The sequence below is a fragment of the Humulus lupulus genome, chromosome 2 (assembly GCF_963169125.1).
Source record: "Humulus lupulus chromosome 2, drHumLupu1.1, whole genome shotgun sequence".
Taxonomy (NCBI): Eukaryota; Viridiplantae; Streptophyta; class Magnoliopsida; order Rosales; family Cannabaceae; genus Humulus; species Humulus lupulus.
In genome coordinates this window covers 258,183,264-258,203,958 of record NC_084794.1, presented here as the reverse complement: position 1 = coordinate 258,203,958, position 20,695 = coordinate 258,183,264, and the positions used below count along the sequence as shown (strand labels likewise).

Sequence of the window (20,695 nt, the reverse complement as noted above, 5' to 3'; positions counted from 1 at the left end):
TTTACTTTTTCGAAGCCTCTGCGGATAAGGAATCCTTATATGATGATCCATGCTTATTTCTGGTTGTTTCTCAAGGTTCTTAGTAACATTTGACCCACTCACTTCCTTTTCCTTGTTAGAGACCTTCTCATTAGAATTCACTTTTGTGTGGGGTCATCTATCACGTTTTCATTTCTCAAAGAGATTGCATTGCACCACTCCTTAGGATTCACTTCTATATTACTAAACAAATTACCTTAAGGTTGACTTTGCAACATACTTGTTGTTGTGCCAGAAAATCACAAGCTGGCGTGTCTTGTTTGTGGTACACATGTCAATCACTTAAAGAAGTTCTTTGTAGCTCCGAGAACGCGAAGAAAGCTCCCTGAACCAGTAGCTCGAGTCAAGACCTACCTGATCAGATAATAAGGAGATCGCCAAACATATCTTCAGGTCTTATAACAAGTAGCTCGAGCATCTTAATGATCAAGCTATTGGAAGTCTAGAAGCCTCTAGATCGTGTTGCATGCATTCAGTTCATTGCTGACCCATGGAATGCCCAAAATTGAATTCCTGAAGACTCAGAGACGTTAACGATTAATTATTGTCTTGTAACCCCTGCCTAGTGATCGTATAAGGCCAGGCAGTTTATGTCTTTAAGTGTATTCAATTATACGTTTGAGAAATAACTCAAACATACACGTTACAGTGTATACAACGATTCTCAAATCATTCTCATGACCCATTTAAATAGAGGGAGAATGGAAAAATCAATGGATCAAATTCTTGTGTGCAAAAACTCTGTCGAAATTGTCTTAAACAATTTCTTCAAAGACAAAAAGCTATAACAGAGACTCGTGCACTAGATGAATTTTAACCACTGAACCATGTTAAATCCTTGGTGTTCTTACTATTATTATTTTTCGGTTTAACATAAAGCCTAATTATTATTTATATAATTTCTTAATTCACTGTTACCGAAAAATTGCGCCAACACTAGATAATTGTACAACTTTCATCTCCAATTTTTTTATTGAGGACCTTGCCTCTGTCATAAGCTAAGTTTGCGTGTTGGTAAGAGTCAAAAAATCAGCTTCCAGTTTGTTCTGTGCCTTTTGGGAAGTTTGTGGTCCAAATTGCTAAGATGATGATGCTTGAGGCATAGGTTGTTGATACTGTGGTTTTAACTGAGATTGTTGGCCTTGATTATTTCTCCAAGAGTGAATTGGATGATTTCTCCACCCTGAATTATAGGAGTTGGAGAATGGACTATTATACGTCCTCTGAAAGTTTTCAATTGGTTTAACCTAAGCTTGAGCCATGAGAATATTATTGTGCGGGTTTACAGTTGTACACTGATCAAAAAGATGAGGACCACCACACATTTTACAAGTCGTATGCATTTTCATGGCTAGAGATGAGATATTGGTATGCTGCAACTGCTTATTCAATGTGGAAACTTGAGCAGTTAAGGCAGCTATAACATCTAATTCATGAATCCCCACTACTTTTAGTTACTAGAAGCTCGCTCATCAGACCACTGACAATTATTCATGGATATTTCATCCAACAACTCATAGGCCTCATTAGCACTTTTGCTCATAAATGCCCCTCCTTCTGCAACATCAATTGTCATGCGAGTAATATTGCACAACCCATTATAGAAATTATGGACCAACATCCACTTCTCAATGTCGTGATGAGGATATTTTCTCAAAATTCTTTAAACCTCTCCCATGCGTAATACAATGACTTTCCATCAGTCTGGAAGAAGTTATTGATTTCTCCTCTCAACCTTACAGCTTTTGATGGAAGAAAGAACTTGGCGATAAACTTTTGTGCTAGTCCTCCCAAGTGCTGATAGAGTTGGCCTGTAGTGAATTTAGCCAACTCTTAGCTCTTTCCCTCAGTGATAATGGGAATATCCTCAATCTGATAGCATTGTCACTCATCCCGTTCATTTTAAATGTCAGGATCATCCATGGGGAGTCCACCAAAATGACCGGTAGACTGGACCTTTTGCAAAATTGTTGGCTTAATCTTGAAATTGTTAGCAGCAATTGTGGGGTGTCTAATGCACGAATGCAATCCCGTAACAATGGGGAGTACAAAATCCCTTAAAGTTTGTGCCCCTTGATCCTGGGCTTCAACAACCGCTGCCCCTCCAGCATTGTTGGTGACATTATTTGCTGCATTCCCTTGATTTGCATCCATCCTAGCCTCCAACCTCTTACTCTTTTGGTTCTGTCGACAAGTTCTTTCAATTTTAGGATTCACCAATATTATCTCAGATGTTTTACCACGTCGCATAAGCCAATACTTCCTCAAATCAGATAATTAAGACACAAACTAAGTTAGAATTATAAAAGAAAAACAACAAAATTAGAATAAAAATTAATTATTTTGATATTAATAATTTTCAATCCACGACAATGGCGCCAAAAACTTGTTGCGATATTTTTAATGCTACTCAAATATACACAATCATTAACAAGTAATATATTGGTAAATAAAGTATCGCCCCACATAGATGTTGGTATTAAAAGTGTAAATCAGAGTTACGCAGCAGAATGAGTCTTTTAAAAAAATTATTAATATCAGCCTGGATCATACATATATATATTAAATTACATTCAAATATATTAGAGATTACCTCTTGAAGTCTATCAAGAATCCACAAACTTTTTTGTATAAATCAACAATCTTCCAGACCAATCATCAAACACACAAGGACGTGTGTGGGCATGTAGGATTCAAAAGATTGATTTAGAACTCTCTAGATGTACTCAACACATGAAATCTAGAAATGTTTGATTGAAAGAAGATGTATTGAATAGTTTTTCAGATTTAGAAAAACTATCGCTTTCTTTTCAAAGAGAGTCAGACTGTCTAAACTTTTTAATCGCTTAAAACAACTTATTCCTAAAAGTATTGCTCTTTAGTTTTATAAAGATAATTAACTTAATTAATTAATCTTTATTTTATTAAAATACAACTGATCAATTATAACTTATTTAATTATTTAATTTTAAATCATATTTAAATAGAATAATTAAATAAATAAATTATTTGAGTTTCAAAATTCAAATCTCAGGGATATCTAATATTCCTGTGTGGTGCCACACACTCATTGTACATTGAGTGTGTCGCCCCACACAATTAGGGTTATCCCTAATTTTCTCATTTTTTGTTTAATTAATATTTAAGATAATATATTTATCCTAAAATAAATATCATTTAATTCAAAATTAACTTTATCTTAAAATATCAGTTTTAAATAAATAAATAAATATCTTATTATAAATAAGATAATTATTAATATATCTTTTTATATTAATCCAAACATGATTAGTATTTATTTTAACATATAATTTTTCAAAATAAAAAATATATAGTTAAATAATTAATTAATTCATAATTAATCAATTGTCCGTAATTATCACATAATTATTTCCTAGCCCTAAAAAATTAATTCCTTTGCAATCAAGTTATTCTATCTATAAATATTTCTTTTGACATCCTTATCCTTAACAGTGTAGGATAGAGGTGATCTAGAGACCATGGACCTATAATACGAAGCTCCAATAAACCAAATTATTAATTAAACTATTTAATCTAATATTCTTATTTATTAATTCCATGATTATGTTGTGCATAGTGACTTTAAAGCAATGATAGTATTTCAATATTTATGAAATTTATAATAAAAATATTTTTATATATAATTAATGTTTATTATTATTGAATAATATTTAGATAAATATCATAAAATTCCTAATTCATTAATGTAGCTATTGTTATCCAAAAAATTAGCATTGATGATGTGGCAAATGATCCCTGGACACGTGGCTGACACCTGGAAAAGCTCTGCTAGAGTATCGACCAGAAGACGCATAAGAAGCAGTAAGCAGCCTAGTCTTACCTGCGACCAGTCTGGTCGGTAGTTCCGCATACAAAACAACATTAATGAGAAGATCTTTGTAAATCCCTAATTTAACTCACACAATCTCCTGAGTATCCGATGATTCAGGAAAGAATATTTGTAACAATCTTTTGTAATCCCCCTTGAGCCTATAAATAGCAAAAGATAGCTCAAGGAAGGGACTTTTGGCTTTTGAATCATTTGAGACTAAAGTAATTCTCCTAGTGATATTGTATTGTTCTTGGGAGGTTAGTGAAACTCATTGAACCCTTGTTCTTTGATCACTCCTTTGGTTCTCATATCAATAACAATCTAAGTGGACGTAGGTTATTACCAGATCCTGGGGCCGAACCACTATAAAAATATCGTGTTGTTATTACTTTTCGTCATTACGTTCTTCTCTACATAATCATTCATATCAATCATATTCTGACTCCGTGTCAGTTGGCCAAATCTTGGGTCAACAGCTATAATCTTGTATTGATGCGAGAGGATTAAGATTAAAGATAATGAATTAAATAGTCTACAACTTATATTAAAGTTATGGAATCTCTAATTAAACACTGCTAGTACGGTACCAGCCCACTAGGATTATGAATACATGTGATCTAGATCCAGATCACTGGTATAGTAGGACATCTTAGTGGAGGTGCTTTGTACAATAAGATTGTATAGGATTGGACCAGATATGTATTTAACTCTTTATTAAAACATTGTTTACCATACAGAGTTCTAATCATATCACTCGATGATCATATGCAAATTGATCTAAATCTTGAAGTTATCATGAACTCCTATTTATGTTATTTGGATCCTTTGATTCACTCGTTAGGGTCTGTCAGAATGATCAGGTTAAAAACTTTTGTTTTGGGGGCTCATTAACGTAGATGGCTGGGGACATGATTTACATATATGGAATCCAAGTCTTCTTCATAAGAAGATTAAATATTGGTTCCCTTAAGTGTTAATTCTGGAACTGAATAGTTTGAGGCCTCTAATTTATAAAAGGTTTATAAATTAATTGTTTGTTGATGAATTAATGGTACTTAAGGATAAAGAGGTAATTAGAGGAGTAAAACGATAATTTCACCTAGCTCTAATTATGAATCAATTGTTGGAGGATTGCATTGCATGAAGTGATTAAATCAATAGATACTTAATAAAGTACTCAATAAATATAAGTCTATAATTACAAGAGTGCAATTACATAATTTTAGTTGAATAATATTAGGATTAATAAATAAGATTATTATATTAAGGGAGATTTCTCTATAAATAATAACTACATTCGAAAGTAATGTAGAAAAAAATATTTGCATATTGGTGACTTGCTATACCAAGTCACTATATTGCCACATCATCATAATTGTTAGTACCCATCTTTGGGTAGTAACCATTGACAAGTCTTCCATATATATATATATTAAAGAGCTTTAATTAATAATCTAAATTTATTGAAACTTGGAATTACAAGTTTATAAGCCCCCGAATCGACTCTATAAACACTGTACAGGGTAAGAGCATCAATAGAACAAGTATGAGTATATTTGTCAAGAAAATTAGTTTCTGGGTAAATACATAATTATGAGATAATTATGGAAAATATATTTATTATTTAATTCATTGTAATTTTCTTAATTATTAATTAATTAAATTAAATAATTAGTTTTGAATTAATTATGTCATCTTATTTTGAATTAATTTGATAAATTAATTTAATATTTAAATTTTGGAAATTTAAATTTAGATAATTGATTTGAAATAAATCAGATATCTTATCTAGGTTGTTATATTGGTTTTGAATCAATTAAATATATTTTGAATATAATGATATATAAGATCTATTTTAATTGAATTAATTAAAATTATTTTTATTAATTAAAATCTATTTGACTAATATAAATATATATTATTCTATTTCTCTCAACAGAAGATACATATTGTAATATTCAGTCTGATTGAAAGAGGGAGCTTTCTCAGGGAAAAAAATAAAGAGAGAAAAGAAATTGTTTCAACCATTCTCTTTACTCAAACTTCATTGATCTTATGTGTTGAGAATATCAATGGAGTCCTAAATTGTCCTATTGAATCTCTATGTGCTCACACACGTCCTGTTGTGCTGAGATTACGGTCTGGAAGACTTTGGTGTGAGTCTTGCATGCTTGGATATGATGATCGTTTATTATACAAGAAGACATCAATGGCACTTGATAGACTTCAAGAGGATATTCTTCTTCTATTAGATTAATATATATAAATCATAGGATCGTACATATAAAATGGTTTTATATATAAAAAATTTGTAATCTATTGGTGCCATAAATCGCATTCTGTTGCGCACTCAAAAAATCTATTTCCAACAGATTACTCCACTATAAATATGGAATTGCACTCTAAGTATTTATAGAGTTTTCTCTTGTAGTCCATTGATATAAACAATAAATGTACTTCTATCCTCCATTTATTGGTTCGTTAATTAGAGCTACTCAAGATTATCGTTTTACCCTTCTAATTACCTCTTGATCCTTAAGTATCATTAATTCACTAGCGAATAATTAATCTAAAATCAAATTATAGATTTGAGCTTAATAACTATTGAGTTCCAGAGGGAACCAATATACGATGTGTTATGAAAGTAAGGATTCTATTATTGTAAATCATGTTCCCAGCGATTCATGATATTGAATCTCCAAAACAAAAGTCATTAGCGTCATTATACTAAGAAACCTTAACTAGTGAATCAAAAGATCCAATAAACACAAACAGGAGTTCATGAGTACTCGGGATTTAGACTGATCTACAAATGATCATCTATTATGATAAGAATTGAATCTTTATGTCAAACGTCAAGTTTATAAAGATAATTAATTCTCATCAATCCTGTCATATATAATCTCTATTATATACAACACCTTTACTAAGATGTCTATCCACATCAGTAATCTGAATCCAGATCACTTGCATCATGTATGCTTAGTAAACCGCACTAGTAACCATTCATTAAAGATTCCTTACTTTAATATGTTACTACTATTTTATTTATTATATATGATCTTAATTCTCTTGTACTAATACAAGATCATATTCTCATTAGGGGTGTGCACGGTGTGGTTTGGGCGGTTTGAACACTTTTTAATACACCACGCCACAAGTGCGGTGTAGTAGCTAGAACACACCATGCGGTGTGATTTCGTTGTACCAAATCGACCAAACCAAACCATTTTTTGCGGTGTGGTTTGGGTGGTTTTCCACGGTGTAAGTGTGTTAAAAAATATGTCATAAAAATTTATAATTAAAAAAAATACTAAATCCTTAGTTTAAAACAAATCCTTAAAAATTTCTAAACAACATCACAAGTTATCAATTAAGTTCTAAAAAAAAAAAATACCAGTCTCCCATGAACTTCTTATCAAAACCCTCATAGAACTTAAGTTCAAAACATCACAAGTTATAATAAACTTATTTTCACTCCACTATACTACCATCATGGAAGAAACCCTCTTGCTTCACTTCACCTAATCAAGGGATACAACTTCATATTTGTAAGTATACGGTGTGGTGCAAACCAAAATTTCACACCGCCAAACCGTGCACCGCACCGAACCAGGCGGTTTAGCTAAGATGCAAACCATACCGAACCATTACACTTTTGACACTGTTGTTTGTGGTGTAGTGTAGTGCAGTGCGGTCTGTCACCGCGGTTTGTTGGTTTAGATGCTCACCCCTAATTCTCATGAATGAATAAGGAATTTTCTTGATATTATTATATAATTAATTCAAACAATAATTATAATATTCAAATATAATAAAATTGTAATTTTATTTAAATCAATAAAATATCTTTGCATGCTTTTAGGACATCAATCCTAACAATAGATTGATTATTAAAAACCAAAAAATAATTTCCTATTTTTTTTAAAGGTAAGGAAATTTCCATTAATCGACAAATCGGACATAGTTCATTACATGAAGATATTGATCATAGACCATGATCAACAATAATAGACTTACCAAGCCGTTTACAATAAAAAGGAAGAAAACCCTAATAGCTACCCCAACTAAAGGTCCAATAAGCTGCCAGCTATCGAGCATCAAAAGAGTGTGGGGGGTAAACTTGGTTTCCAAACCATATGAGCATATGACAAATTTAACTCACTATTGACATTCAACCAAAAATCTTCCAATAAAAATTAGGAAAAAACAAACCCATTATTTAAACAAGAAATTAAGGCTACATAGCAACAACCAACTATGCTCATGAAATTCGACTCAAGAGAACGGAAATCCACGAGGCATAGGGTCAATAAGGATAAAGATAGAGGAATCCCTCAAATTGGAAAGCGAAAGGAAACAAGAACAAGATCCCTGCAAACGCATTTTGAGCGACTTGATGAGACACCAACCACCCAATAGGACGCAAAGTTATCCTCCCGCACCATACAAACTAAATCCCCCACTAAACTAGCAAGACAGTGGAAAAATTCCACCTTTATTCTTGAAATGAAACAAAAGAAAACAAAACAAAATAAAACTAAAAAATTAGAACACAAACAGAGAGAAACCCCAAAGCAATCTGAACCCAACCCACCCTAAAATCCCTTGCTCTCCCGACGCCAAACACCACCGAAGCACCACTGTTCCCACTGACGCATACCTAATGTTCCCATTGTCCCCACCGTCCACGCACCCACCAACATGACTCCATCGCTGAAAACGCAGATCTGACCTACCGACAAGGAATACAAAACTCACACGTCACTGACGAGGGAGCCACAGCCCAAGGCAATGAACTCAAAAGCACCAAAGCCACACTGGAGAAAGCATAAGGAGAGGAGAAAGCACCAGGAACTGAAGGCAGGAGAAGATAAAGCACCAGGGCAGAGGGGGTGGACTCGACATTCTGAGAAGTCGCAGTGTTCTTAGGGACGCCTCCCGATCAGAGCCACACCCAGCCCTAAGGGAGGGATGGCGAGCCCTGGTCAGAGGCGCAAAAAATGGTGGCGATTGGTTATAATGATATTGAGAATACGAAAGGTTTAGGTTTTTCAGTATGTTACTATATAATTTTAAATAAATATTAATTTCCTATTTCTATCTGGCTAATAAAACTTGGATTTCAAGTTTAACATGAAAAAAAAGCCAAAAATGAATAAAATTACAATTAACAAATAGAAAAAACAAATAATAAAATTTAATTCAATGGATGTAAATTTAGGATTTTTAATTTCATCATCTATCCACTTTATTATTTCATCAATATAATTTTCATTATTTTTTTCTTATTGTGATAGTGGATTTACAAAAATAATTTATATTCGTACTAGGATATACAAATCTCTCAACCTATATGTGAACTTTCTACATCTCTATGATAAATTCCAAACATAAGGCAAGCATTAAAAATAGAAATTCTAAAAGCTACACAAACCATACAGGTACTCTCGTCCAATATCGAAATTCTTGTCTATTCAACTATAGCATACCTAACTCTCAATTATCAGATTTTGAATTAAAACCATAAATAATGCAAATAACAACACAAAATTATTCATATTCATTAGGCACAAACTGAATAAATCACAATGAAGAAAAAAAAACCATAAAGATTGCATTAACTACTAATAAAGGTTCAAGAGACTACATTAAAGCCTTAATAGAAGTTTAATTCATATTCATCATAAAAACATCCATTGAAATAATTAAAGAAAGCATAAAACTAAGGAAATAAATAAAAACTAATAGTTAATCTGCTTTCGCCTTCCACAATAGCCTCCAAATTGATTATGAGTTTCAAAATTTGAATCCCTTCTAAAATTTTCATCTAATAATGTATTTATAATGATAATTAGGTTTTAGTCGTAAAATTCCAAAAATGTCATCTTAAAATCGCAAAAAAAATCATTTTCTGGGCACCTGGCGTGGTTACACTACTTGTGTGGTTTGGCCAGCACCTCTGTGAGCACGGTCGCACAACACACCTTATGCGACCGCATTGCCTGCTTCAAAATGTAGATTTTCGCCTTAAATTGGTCCTTTTGTCAACTTTTCAACACCTTTTCAACCACAACACGTATTGAGCCCTTCAACACCTAAAAACATATCAAAACATGAATGAAATAGAACAAAATAGACCTAATAAACTTAAACACACCCTAAAAAGACACACTAAAACGAGTCTAAAACTCGTTAATCTTTGTCTAACTGAAGAAGAAGGATGAGGAGGAGGAGATCGAAGAGAGAAGAAAATTCTAAGAGTTTTTAAAATCTATTTTTTTTTTAAAAATTATTATTTTATATTTTTATTAATTTTGGAATCAACCAGTTAATTAGTGTTGAAAATAAAAATACAATTAAAAAAGGAAAGAAAACACATAATTAGGGCCTTAATTACTCAAAAAGAAAAGAAAATCAATATTATTAGTTTTTAATTAAGGTTTATTTTATTTTTTTTAAATAATTTATTGATAAAATAAGGGGTATTAATTCTATTTAACCCAAAATTGGACATGGTGATGTGGCATAACAAAATGACATATGGTGATAATACACATTAATTCTGATTACTCTAGTCGATTATACTTGACCAGAGGATAAGAAGTTACCCTCCTCGAAATCAAGTAAGGGGATTAAGTATCAATGCTCAGAAGGTTGTTGGTCGATGACAATTCGACTACATAACCTACTCGAAGAGGACCTAGTCGAGGGATATTACTAAGAATAGTTCAAACGACCAGACCCAAATATCATGAGATATTCATGTAATTGTAATTTAAGTGTATTTTTTATATTCTTTTATTACATAATTAGTTGTAACAAACCCACATTATGCATGTAGGCCTCATTTCATGCTTGTAAGGCCCATGGCCCACTAAGGGACTCTATAAATAGAGATCTCTCACAGTCATTATTTTTTTCATCCGTACTTTACATACAAAAACTATGTCCAATTGTATTCTCTCTCAGGCTTAGGAAACTCAGTTGATTCTTGTTCTTCTGATCTTGAGTCTGAGATCTTCGTAATTAATAAAAGTGCAAGTGGACGTAGGTCATTACCAACTCTTGGGGTTGAACCACTATAAAATTATTGTGTCATTCATCTTAAATTCAGCTCTTTATCATTTATCATTGTCGTACAATCAATTCAGAGTCGTTGACCAAATCGGTGGTCAACATTTTGCTGCTTTCATTGAGAGCTGAACTCAAAATGCTAATTCTTTGACAATCCAAATAACAATGGATATAATCACAAGAAGCAAAGCCAAGAACCCCAAGGGGAAACCAAACCACTGGACCATAGGACCACCTTAGAGCAATCAATTCCCTCATTTGCTTCCTATTCAGCAGGTTTTGATGACTGGGATTCTGCCTCCACAAGGAGTACTTGCCCACAACGAGCCCCATTTGGATTTGGGAGAAGATTTTAAATTTCGATATCGAACAACTGAAAGAAGTTGTGGGGAAAATGCAAGAGCAGTTTGTTGCAATGCATGAAAATTAGGCAGCAGCCCAAGAGGCGGTATCTGAATCCCTAAAAAAGCAAGGATAAGACTTCCAAACTTGGATGGATCAACGACAACGAGCTCTTAAGGCTCGACAAGAAGAAGTTGATCACCGTAACACTGAAGCAACTAGATTACTAGAGGCTATCTTGCAGCAAACTCAATTCAATGTGAATCGACATGAAAGTCCACCACATGAAATTGTTGGTCGAATGAATGTTTCTTAAACCCAAACTGGTCGAGCTCGTGAGCTTAATTAGCAAACACGATCATGAGATCAAGTAGTTCCACCTGGGAAAACAAACTTTTGTGCTAGGTATGGTGTCGCTACAAGTTTATCTGCGGTCACTCATCCTCAAGCAAATGGATAGGTCGAAGCTGCTAACAAGACCTTAAAATATACAATGAAGAAACAACTTGAGCAAGCCAATGGGAGTTGGTCAGACATACTTCCTAAAGTGTTATGGTCATATTGTACTAGTGCTCCCGTGACAACTGGTCTCACACCATATTCCCTAGCATATGGGTATGAAGCTATGATAACAGTTGAGTTAAAACCCCGTTCCCATGAATGATGTGTGTTTGATAAAAATAAAAACCATCAACTGCTAGCTGAATCTATTGATATGATCGAAGAACAAAGGGAACAATCACAATTACGAGTACCTGCTTACCAGCAAAAAGTTGCTTGATATTTTAACTCTCGAGTTAAAGACAGGAAGTTTGCAATAGGAGACTTGGTCTTACGACAAGTGTTTCAAAATACACGGGAACATGCATCAAGAGTTATAGGGCCTAATTGGGAAGGACCATATCAGATAGTAGATGTTTTACAACCTGTCACGTACAAACTAGCTCGGTTAAATGGCGAGTTGTTCATAAGATACTCGAATGGTGAAAATTTGTGAAAATACTACCGATAATATGTTTTTTTAAAACATTTTAGTATAAAAATGGTTGCAAGGCACACTTTTGCCCAATTTTTGTACGACTAGCCTGTTTTTGAACGATTTATTTATTCTTATTGGTTATAAGGCACGATTTTTCAATTTCAATAATGATCGGTTATTTTACTTTTACTGACTATTTGTTTACAGGTCATAAGGCATTTTTGCCCGTTTTTACTCGACCAAGTATTAATAAGATTCAATTCCAGTTGTTTTCTTTCCAAAACATTGGTTTCTCGTATAATTTTTTTTATTTAATAGACACGATTGTCCCTTTTATTACAAGTTAATTACAAGGGAGTGTGCACGACACATTCAATTTTTGCCAAAATCATTGTTATTTTAACAAGTATTACTTAACATGTATGATTTTTTTAACGGTGTACTATTTTTGTGATTTCAACGAACAACAAGAATAGTTCGATCAAGCCTGGTTATTTGGCAAGTGACCAAGGCTTTAACCTCCTCGATCACATTGTAGCGTCACAATTCTCCCAATAAGGTTTAGTAGCTAGATTATCGTGTCCAGGGAATGAGGGGCATTTGTGTGAATTAATTCGTTATATAACTGAGTATGCATGATTATGTGTATCAAATGTGTTTAAAGACCTCTTTAGTTAAAAATTGGCATTTTCATAATTTTGAAATGTTGAGGGTATATTTTTAATTATTATGTGCTGTGTGAATTGAGACCACATTATTATGTGGATATATGTAATTTTTTCCAAGAGTGGATCCCTTTCGAGCGGTTTTAGCGGAAAAGTCACAATGGGGAAAATACCTAGCTCGGGTCGAGCCTAGGGGTATTTTGGGAATTTCTTTTATTTGAGATAATTGGTAAAATGAAATTACTTGGTGAAATAGTTGTGTTTGATGGGTATAGTTGATGAATTGAATATTAGTGGTGTATTTAGATATTTAGGCAAATGACCAAACTACCCTTGAAGTTAATTAAATGATTAGTTAAAGGGAGGGGTAAAAGGATCTTTTGACCATAAAACTAGGAAAAATCTGTTAAGTGTTGATGGCTCTAGGCACTTTATTTTTTTTTTTCCCTAAAACACATAGTTTCTCATCTAGTTCTTGTTCTTCAAGCTTATCCTATACTAAGTCTTTGATTTTTGGGGAGTTTTAGAGGGAAATTGATATACAAGGAAGAGGCTTAGCAGCTGCCCAAACTATAATCACACTAAAATTTTGAATTTCATCATAGAGGTAAGCTCTTGTTGCTATTCTTTGATGTTCTTCACTATGCTTCTTGTGTTCTTGGTGAGAAGTTGGGGCTTTTAGCTAATTTTCAAAATTTGGGGTCCTAGGATTTTTTATTAGGTGTTTTAATTATAGAATCCTATTTATTAATTGTTCTTTGGTTCTATTTTAGATTGAAAACATGATTTTGTTGTTGATTTTCAGATTGGGGAAAAATTTGGGTTTAAAACCCTAAATTTGCAATTGGTAGTTTTTTTTTTTGTGTAATTGGAGGTGATTGGGATGTCTTGATGTTGTATATTACTTATATAAGTTGTTTTGGGGGTCAAAATATATGCTTGGTTGTGATTTGGGTCAAAATTGGTTAAGTTCAAAATTCTAAAAAAATGCAGAGATTTTTCTCTCTGACTTGAGCCGGTCAACCGACCTGAGTTTTGCGCAGGCTTGGAATTTTATTCAGCTGGTCAACCGACTTAGGGCAGGCAGTCTACCTGCCTGTGCTGGATGCTTGATTTCGAGTTTGTTTTCAATGGGTTTTGATGGATAGCCTTAGGAAATCATATGCTAAGGTTCCTAAGACAATATTGGACATGTTTAAAGAGTATTTGGAGCCTAGTGGGGTTTATAGAGAAGTTATGGTGGGTTGTGGTTTAAGGAGAAACTAAACCTACATTATATTTTTGTGACTAGGGTTTTCAAGAGGCTCGTGAGAGGATCATACTCAATGTCATCTTGATTCTCGCACATGACCTGAGGTGAGAAAATTGGTATATGCACATAGAATAGGGCATTTGTCCGGTTATGTTGGGATGCGGTTATGACCGCATATCTGAATTTGTTATGGATGAGTCCCATTTATGCATAATGTTGTTTGCTATGCATATTTGTGTTGAATTGTCTCTGAATGATCGGCATGGTCCTTATTCGGGTATAATTGTGTGGAACGTAGGCAAAGATGGCGGGGCCACCATGGGATTGTTGTACACACTCGCCCGGCATGGACCGTAAGCTTGGTGCCAGGAGACGTGCCTCTTTCGATTGGGCCACTTGGCAAGGCTACTTGGCACAACCATGTATATAATTTGAATTGAGCATGTTTTTCATCTGTGAAATGCATTAATGGTTTATGTAACGCCCCAATTTCACAGGACATTACTTGTGTGGAATTAAATAAAAATTTAAGAAAAATAATTAAGTTTTGACTTTATTCGAAATAAAAATGACTTCCATACATTGAAATAAAAATAGATTTCGGAATCCTTAGTTAAAATAATTCCACTCAACTGCTACCCTAGCATACTTCATAGGTTTTAAAACAACTCAAAAAAATACCAAAAATTAACATTTGCATAAAGTCTTAAAACGCGTCAAATTAACGTAGGACCTTAACCCCTAAGGTCAAGATATCCTAAACATGTACTCCCCACCACCGCAGCGCTCCAACTCATTGTTGCACACATTTTTCCTTGTCTTTACCTGCATACAGAGTATCCGTGAGCCAAGCCCAACAAGAAGAGCTATATAGGACACGATCCCCCCAAACCCAAAACATAATACCATGCATAATACAATAACAACACTTACCACATTTCATATACAACATTTACCATCATGTTTACAATATAATCTCAAGATATCATAAACACATCACAAACATTATACCACCCTTGCAACGATCCACTGCCTTTGCAACAATCCATTGCCCTTGTGATAGCCCATTGGATCTTACCACATACCAAGTTAAAAGAATATGTATTCCTTTAACCTTTACACACATGTTACATGCATTATAACATATTGTCAACATGATATACAAACAAGTATTACACATATTTACTCTATACACAGGTGTCCACTCTTCTTACCTTAAATGGAGTAGCAACCCAATTGCACATTATGTCTTTTCAAGTAGTCTTAGTGAGCCCTATGGAAAACATCATACAACTTTCATCTTTTAGAAAGTTATATCAAAACAAATCATCATGCAAGCACCCTCACACTTCCTAGGACCCAAATCACTCTCAAGTGTCCCCAAGAAAATCCTAAGACCACCAAACAGAAAACCTCAAAGCAAAAACACCGAACCCAAATCAAACCGAGCAAAATAATGAGAACTTTATTTCTGGGAGTTTGGCGCGTTCGCGCAAGACACCGAGCGCGGTCGCACCTGACGTTGTTCCCAGAATTTGTAGGTGAGACTTCTCATTCGTGTTCATCACCTCCATTCGACATAAACCTCCAAAAATCCACATTTAAACCCAGTTTCATCCCCAAACCAGTTACATAATACCCTCAACATGTTCTATTCACAATAACAACATCAAAACACCTTCATTCATCCATCATGGCTCATGCATGGTTAGGGTTCAAGAACCCTTACTTTGTCTTCCTCATCAAGCTATTTCGAAACTTAAACCACCAGATCTATGATCAGCCATTTAGTCACCCCTATCACGTTTCTAACCATTATATAACAACAATATAGACCCTTCCATGCACTTCTATCATTCAAAAATATTCTACCATGCATATCTACCCATATCACCATTATCATGCATTCAAACTTAAGAACTTTAATGAAAACTTAAGAATGTACAAGAAATCTTACCCCATGAATTCAATAGCCCTTGACCACGAATTTTTCCTTCATTCTCAGTCCAAAGAACCTTTAAGATCCAAGCATGATAAGAGAACTCCTCTTCTTCTTCTTCTTCTTCTTCTTCTTCTTCTTCTTCTTCTTCTTCTTCTTCAATGATTCCAAAACCTAACCCTAGATCATCTTAATCTATTTATAATCATCATCATCCCCAAATTACCATCCTATCCTTTATCCTAAGCTCCACATTAATTCACCTATGCCCTTAATAGTAATTTACTCCTAAACTAATAGTTTCAACTCTTAGAAATTACAATTTCTACCATAAATTTTATAATTGCACTTTAACCCCAAATCTTAAATATTCCTAACAAATATGCCCCTTCTACTTGAAAGAACACATGGGATCATTGTCTTCATTCTTTGGACAACCATAAACGTACATAGTAATTAATTCATACATTTTAATATCATAAGAACATATTCATATAAAATAATTCACAAAATGATTCACCAATTCCCTTGTACCAAAACAAATTACCAAAATACCCCCTTTAAGGAAAGCAGATATTACAACTATCCCCCTCTTAAAAGGAATTTTGTCCCCGAAATTTACCTGAAAAATTTCGGGTACTGTGCACGCAGATCTTTATCCAATTCCCATGTAGCTTCCTCTACGGCACTGTTTCTCCACAAAACTTTAACCAATGAAATCGTCTTATTCCTTAACACTTTTTCTTTCTTATCAATAATCTGCACTGGTTTCTCCTCGTAAGACAGATTTTCATGTAGGTTTAACGTCTTATAACTGAGAAGATGAGACAGGTCCGATACATATTTCCTTAGCATTGATACATGAAAGACATTGTGAACCCCTGATAATCCTGGAGGCATGGCCAACCTATAAGTAACTTGCCCAACGCATTCTAGTATCTCAAAAAGTCCTACATATCTAGGGCTTAACTTTCCTTTCTTAGCAAATCTTTTGACCCCCTTCATTGGTGACACCATCAAATACACACAATCACCCGCCACAAATTCTACATCTTTGCGCTTTACATTTGCATAGCTTTTTTTCCTGTCTCGAGAAGCAACCATTCTAGCTCTTATCTTTCTTATAACGTCATTCACTTCCCGAACCGCCTCTGGCCCAAGAAACTTGTTTTCTCCCATCTCATCCCAATGTATCGGCGACCTACACTTCCGCCCATACAACATTTCATAAAGTGCTACTCCGATGGTCGCTTGATAGCTGTTGTTATAGGAGCATTCAATTAATAGAAGATACCTGCTCCATGAACCACTAAAATCAAGCACACATGTCCTCAACATGTCTTCTAATATCTGGATTGTTCTTTTAGTTTGTCCATCCGTCTGAGGATGAAATGCGGTACTGAACTTTAACTTTGTCCCCATCACCTTTTGTAAACCTCCCCAAAACTTAGAGGTAAATGTCGGATCTTTGTCTAACACTATCGATTTAGGTGCTCCATGTAGTCGTACTATCTCTTGGACATATAACTCAGCATACTGATCTACTGTATATACCATTCTCACTGGGAAAAAATGTGCCGACTTTGTATATCTATCCACTATCACCCAAATCGAATCATGTTTCTGTTATGAAAAAATGTATTTGCCTCAATGGAAATGGTAAGAAATTACAACTCTATGCAATATATTACAAATAAATCATGATTGATTAAAAATGAGTTACAACTCTATAACTGAAAATTACAAATAAACAAAGAAAATGAAGAAGATGATGAAGAAGAAGAGAATAGTGAGAATACAACTCTAAGCAAAATATTACAAGTAAAATAAAGGTGGTTGAAACAAAAGAAAGGATTACAACTTTTAAACAAAATATACAAGTAAAAGGAACAAGAGAATAAGAAGAAAACAATACAATAAAATGGAGAACAGAAATAGAAGAAAACTCTCACTTACACAACCTAAGTGAAGAGGGTTGGGGATCACCAACTTAAACAAGCTTTAAAACCTTTGTCCAAAAGCTTACTTCCCCCTAACTCAAGCACTAAGGGATCTCTCTCAGTTATTGGAAAAGCTTTCTGGAATTATCAAGCCTCAAGGTATTTCTAGCCAAGTGCTCTAATGCATAGAAAAGTTGTGTCTTACAAGTGAGCTATAGGCTCCTATTTATAGAGTTTAGAGACACCCTTTGAATTTCAAATTCCACCAACCCCCATGGCTGTTACCAATGTTTAATTGGATTAATATGGAATTAAAAATGAGATTTGGGAGTTATTTGGGTTTTTTGAGCCGTTCAACAAAGATTGAAAAAACTAAAAAATTGGTCAGTTTTTGGCCTATGGCCGCAGCCAGAGACATTAGTGGCCACAACCACTAATCTCTGTCCCACAAGCCGCGGCCACCAACATTCAGTGGCTGCGGCCACCAACATTCAGTGGCCGCGGCCACCGACCAATTTTAGCACTTAAAAATGTGCTGTTTTTTCAAACGGTTCCAAACCCTCCCAAATGATTTTGTAACTCCCAAAACACATTATTGGGGTTAAAATCATATCTCTAACAGCCATTTCACATATTGCTTTATGAAATTCATCTCAATATTGTGTAACAACAAATTTACACAATAAAGGGTAATATTTAGAAGTTACAAATTTGTAACACCAAATGTGTTAGATATATCTAAAAATTGTAACTCTCTATTATATGTTACAATATGTGACACTCTTTGTTACATTTTATTAATCTAAAACATTATATTATAATATAATATAATATTACATTATATTATAAAATAATATAACAGTTTCTTCGTTGTCTTTGGTAGTACTACCACAAAATCCATTGAAATGTCCTCCCATTTCTATTATGGGATATTTAAAGGTTGCAAAAACCCAACTGGTCTTTGGTGTTCGGCATTTACTTGTTGACGTGTTAAACATCTTGCCACATATTCCACTACTTCCTTCTTCATCCTAGGCCACCAATACAACACCTTCAAGTCCTGATACATCTTGGTTGTACCTGGATGCAGTGAATAAGGAGTAGTGTGGGCTTCTTCCGAAATCTCTTTATTTAACTCTTCCTTAGCAAGCACACATATTCGATTACGGTACCTTAGCATACCATTATTTGAAATTGAAAATTCGTTAGCATTTCTTTCCTCAACCTCCTTACGATGTTTATCCAGTTGTGGATCATCATCTTTTCCTTGACCAATCCTTTCCAAAAGTGCTGATTGCAACCCTATATTGGCTAATCCTCCTATGATAATCTCAATTCCCACTCTATCCAAGTCCTCAACCAACCTCGTTGCTATATTTCTTAATGCCATCACTTGACCATGTCCACGATGACTTAAGGCATCCACAACCACATTTTCCTTGCTTGGATGATACCGTATCTCATAATCTTAGTCTTTAACTAGCTCCAACCACCGTCTTTGTCTCATGTTTAGCTCATTCTATGTAAAGAAAAACTTAAGGCTTTTGTGGTCGGTATATATCTCACATCTTTCTCCATAAAGCTAATGTCTCCAAATCTTTAAAGCAAACACCAATTCTACTAATTCTAAATCATGAGTTGGATAGCGTTGCTCATATTCCTTTAGCTGCCTTGACTCGTATGTTATAACTCTTCTAGCTTGCATCAACACACAACCAAGTCCCTGTTTTGATACATCGCAATAAACTACAAACTTTTCCTTGTTTGAAGGAAGACTTTAAACAGGTGTTGTAACTAGCTTATCCTTTAACTCTTGAAAACTACACTCACACTTTTCTGTCGAAACGAACTTTAAATTCTTCCTAGTTAATTTCGTCAATGGCATGGTGATTTTGGAAAATCCTTCCACAAACTATCGATAGTATCCGGCTAATCCAAGAAAACTACGAACTTCTGACACATTCCTGGGTCTCGGCCAATCTTTTACTACTGCAATCTTTGCCGAATCCACCATAACTCCTTCCTTACTTATAATGTGTCCCAAAAACGCCACTTGGGGTAAGCAAAATTCACATTTCTTATATTTGGCGTATAACTTATGCTCCCTTAGTAGCTAAAGAGTTAATCAAAGATGTTCCTCATGCTCTTCTTCCGTCCTTGAATAGATGAGAATATCGTCAATATATACTATAACGAACCTGTCTAGGTAATCCTTAATCACCCAATTCATTAAATCCATAAACGCGGTTGGTGCATTGGTAAGTCCAAAGGACATTACTAAGAATTCGTAATGCCTATTTCTTGTTCGAAAAGTCATTTTCAGTATATCTTCTTCCTTGATCCATAATTGATGATATTGCGAACGAAGATCTATCTTTGAAATGATTGAATTCCCTTGAAGTTGATCAAATAAGTCATCTATCCTTGGCAAAGGATACTTATTCTTGATCGTTACCTTATTGAGTTATCTATAGTCTATACCCATCCTCATAGAACTGTCTTTCTTCTTCATGAACAACACCAGGGCTCCCCATGGAGAATGGCTTGGCCGAATGAACCCCATATCTAGTAACTCTTGCAGTTGGGTCTTTAGCTCCTTTTACTCCATT

The 20,695-nt window shown here is 34.3% G+C and overlaps 1 non-coding gene across 1 annotated transcript; it reads left to right on the top strand.

Moving 5' to 3' along the window:
- Positions 1-1,670: 1,670 nt before the first annotated feature.
- On the top strand, positions 1,671-1,776 carry LOC133820199 (small nucleolar RNA R71). The gene has a single exon (XR_009886625.1). It is a non-coding gene; the product is annotated as a small nucleolar RNA R71 (small nucleolar RNA).
- Positions 1,777-20,695: the final 18,919 nt, after the last annotated feature.